The sequence below is a fragment of the Melozone crissalis genome, unplaced genomic scaffold (genome assembly GCF_028551555.1).
Source record: "Melozone crissalis strain CALT ecotype California unplaced genomic scaffold, PUWL_Pcris_2 ptg000201l_1, whole genome shotgun sequence".
NCBI classification, from domain to species: Eukaryota; Metazoa; Chordata; class Aves; order Passeriformes; family Passerellidae; genus Melozone; species Melozone crissalis.
In genome coordinates this window covers 450474-454613 of record NW_026535965.1, presented here as the reverse complement: position 1 = coordinate 454613, position 4140 = coordinate 450474, and positions in this window count along the sequence as shown.

Genomic DNA, 4140 nt, shown 5'->3' with positions numbered 1-4140 from the left:
TTGCTAAGATGTAGACGAGAAGAGAGGCTAAAGACGAAGGTACGGTGCTCTGCACAGCTAAGCACCGCTCCCGAATCTCTTCCGGCAGAAGGCGCACACCGCAGAGCACTGTGAGCGGCAGAATCGTCTTTGCGCGAAGAAGCAGCTTCTTCGTCTCCGGGAGCCGGAGAGAGCGGCAGCTTCGCAAAGGTGATGAAACAAGCTGTACAACACTGCGATTGTGTGCGCAGCTTGCCAAGTGAGAGAAAACAGTACCTGACCACTCTCCTGCCTTTTCTATTCACATGAACATTCGATTGCAAGCTGTTTTGGACAACTTTCTTTCTCTTCTTGCAAAACACTCGGCAGACCTCCGTGCAGCCTCTAGAACACGATGGGAGATGTTTTCTGTGCTGGCAAAGTTTCTCCTTGCCAGACAGAGTGGAAAAGCTTTTTGCTAAGATGTAGACGAGAAGAGAGGCTAAAGACGAAGGTACGGTGCTCTGCAGAGCTAAGCACCGCTCCCGGACCTCTTTCGGCAGAAGGCGCACACCGCAGAGCACTGTGAGCGGCAGAATCGTCTTTGCGCGAAGAAGCAGCTTCTTCGTCTCCGGGAGCCGGATAGAGCGGCAACTTCGCAAAGGTGATGAAACAAGCTGTACAACACTGCGATTGTGTGCGCAGCTTGCCAACTGAGAGAAAACAGTACCTGACCACTCTCCTGCCTTTTCTATTCACATGAACATTCGATTGCAATCTGTTTTGGACAACTTTCTTTCTCTTCTTGCAAAACACTCGGCAGACATCCGTGCAGACTCTAGAACACGATGGGAGATGTTTTCTATGCTGGCACAGTTTCTCCTTGCCAGACAGAGTGGAAAAGCTTTTTGCTAAGATGTAGACGAGAAGAGAGGCTAAAGAGGAAGGTACGGTGCTCTGCAGAGCTGAGCACCGCTCCCGGGCCTCTTTCGGCAGAAGGCGCACACCGCAGAGCACTGTGAGCGGCAGAATCGTCTTTGCGCGAAGAAGCAGCTTCTTCGTCTCCGGGAGCCGGAGAGAGCGGCAACTTCGCAAAGGTGATGAAACAAGCTGTACAACACTGCGATTGTGTGCGCAGCTTGCCAACTGAGAGAAAACAGTACCTGACCACTCTCCTGCCTTTTCTATTCACATGAACATTCGATTGGAAGCTGTTTTGGACAACTTTCTTTCTCCTCTTGCAAAACACTCGGCAGACCTCCGTGCAGCCTCTAGAACACGATGGGAGATGTTTTCTGTGCTGGCACAGTTTCTCCTTGCCAGACAGAGTGGAAAAGCTTTTTGCTAAGATGTAGACGAGAAGAGAGGCTAAAGAAGAACGTACGGTGCTTTGCAGACCTAAGCACCCCTCCAGGGCCTCTTTCGGCAGGAGGCACACACCGCAGAGCACTGTGAGCGGCAGAATCGTCTTTGCGCGAAGAAGCAGCTTCTTCGTCTCCGGGAGCCGGAGAGAGCGGCAACTTCGCAAAGGTGATGAAACAAGCTGTACAACACTGCGATTGTGTGCGCAGCTTGCCAACTGAGAGAAAACAGTACCTGACCACTCTCCTGCCTTTTCTATTCACATGAACATTCGATTGCAAGCTGTTTTGGACAACTTTCTTTCTCTTCTTGCAAAACACTCGGCAGACCTCCGTGCAGCCTCTAGAACACGATGGGAGATGTTTTCTGTGCTGGCAAAGTTTCTCCTTGCCAGACAGAGTGGAAAAGCTTTTTGCTAAGATGTAGACGAGAAGAGAGGCTAACGACGAAGGTACGGTGCTCTGCACAGCAAAGCACCGCTCCCGGACCTCTTTCGGCAGAAGGCGCACACCGCAGAGCACTGTGAGCGGCAGAATCGTCTTTGCGCGAAGAAGCAGCTTCTTCGTCTCCGGGAGCCGGAGAGAGCGGCAACTTCGCAAAGGTGATGAAACAAGCTGTACAACACTGCGATTGTGTGCGCAGCTTGCCAAGTGAGAGAAAACAGTACCTGACCACTCTCCTGCCTTTTCTATTCACATGAACATTCGATTGCAAGCTGTTTTGGACAACTTTCTTTCTCTTCTTGCAAAACACTCGGCAGACCTCCGTGCAGCTTCTAGAACACGATGGGAGATGTTTTTTGTGCTGGCACAGTTTCTCCTTGCCAGACAGAGTGGAAAAGCTTTTTGCTAAGATGTAGACGAGAAGAGAGGCTAAAGACGAAGGTACGGTGCTCTGCAGAGCTAAGCACCGCTCCCGGACCTCTTTCGGCAGAAGGCGCACACCGCAGAGCACTGTGAGCGGCAGAATCGTCTTTGCGCGAAGAAGCAGCTTCTTCGTCTCCGGGAGCCGGAGAGAGCGGCAACTTGGCAAAGGTGATGAAACAAGCTGTACAACACTGCGATTGTGTGCGCAGCATGACAACTGTGAGAAAACAGTACCTGACCACTCTCCTGCATTTTCTAATCACATGAACATTCAATTGCAAGCTGTTTTGGACAACTTTCTTTCTATTCTTGCAAAACACTCGGCAGACCTCCGTGCAGCGTCTAGAACACGATGGGAGATGTTTTCTGTGCTGGCACAGTTTCTCCTTGCCAGACAGAGTGGAAAAGGTTTTTGCTAAGATGTAGACGAGAAGAGAGGCTAAAGACGAAGGTACGGTGCTCTGCAGAGCTAAGCACCGCTCCCGGGCGTCTTTCGGCAGAAGGCGTACACCGCAGAGCACTGTGAGCGGCAGAATCGTCTTTGCGCGAAGAAGCAGCTTCTTCGTCTCCGGGAGCCGGAGAGAGCGGCAACTTGGCAAAGGTGATGAAACAAGCTGTACAACACTGCGATTGTGTGCGCAGCTTGCCAAGTGAGAGAAAACAGTACCTGACCACTCTCCTGCCTTTTCTATTCACATGAACATTCGATTGCAAGCTGTTTTGGACAACTTTCTTTCTCTTCTTGCAAAACACTCGGCAGACCTCCGTGCAGCCTCTAGAACACGATGGGAGATGTTTTCTGTGCTGGCACAATTTCTCCTTGCCAGACAGAGTGGAAAAGCTTTTTGCTAAGATGTAGATGAGAAGAGAGGCTAAAGACGAAGGTACGGTGCTCTGCAGAGCTAAGCACAGCTCCCGGGCCTCTTTCGGCAGAAGGCACACACTGCAGAGCACTGTGAGCGGCAGAATCGTCTTTGCGCGAAGAAGCAGCTTCTTCGTCTCCGGGAGCCGGAGAGAGCGGCAGCTTCGCAAAGGCGATGAAACAAGCTGTACAACACTGCGATTGTGTGCGCAGCTTGCCAACTGAGAGAAAACAATACCTGACCACTCTCCTGCCTTTTCTATTCACATGAACATTCGATTGCAAGCTGTTTTGGACAACTTTCTTTCTCTTCTTGCAAAACACTCGGCAGACATCCGTGCAGACTCTAGAACACGATGGGAGGTGTTTTCTATGCTGGCACAGTTTCTCCTTGCCAGACAGAGTGGAAAAGCTTTTTGCTAAGATGTAGACGAGAAGAGAGGCTAAAGAGGAAGGTACGGTGCTCTGCAGAGCTGAGCACCGCTCCCGGGCCTCTTTCGGCAGAAGGCGCACACCGCAGAGCACTGTGAGCGGCAGAATCGTCTTTGCGCGAAGAAGCAGGTTCTTCGTCTCCGGGAGCCGGAGAGAGCGGCAGCTTGGCAAAGGTGATGAAACAAGCTGTACAACACTGCGATTGTGTGCGCAGCTTGCCAACTGAGAGAAAACAGTACCTGACCACTCTCCTGCCTTTTCTATTCACATGAACATTCGATTGCAAGCTGTTTTGGACAACTTTCTTTCTCTTCTTGCAAAACACTCTGCAGACCACCGTGCAGCTTCTAGAACACGATGGGAGATGTTTTTTGTGCTGGCACAGTTTCTCCTTGCCAGACAGAGTGGAAAAGCTTTTTGCAAAGATGTAGACGAGAAGAGAGGCTAAAGACGAAGGTACGGTGCTCTGCAGAGCTAAGCACCGCTCCCGGACCTCTTTCGACAGAAGGCGCACACCGCAGAGCACTGTGAGCGGCAGAATAGTCTTTGCGCGAAGAAGCAGCTTCTTCGTCTCCGGGAGCCGGAGAGAGCGGCAACTTGGCAAAGGTGATGAAACAAGCTGTACAACACTGCGATTGTGTGCGCAGCTTGCCAACTGAG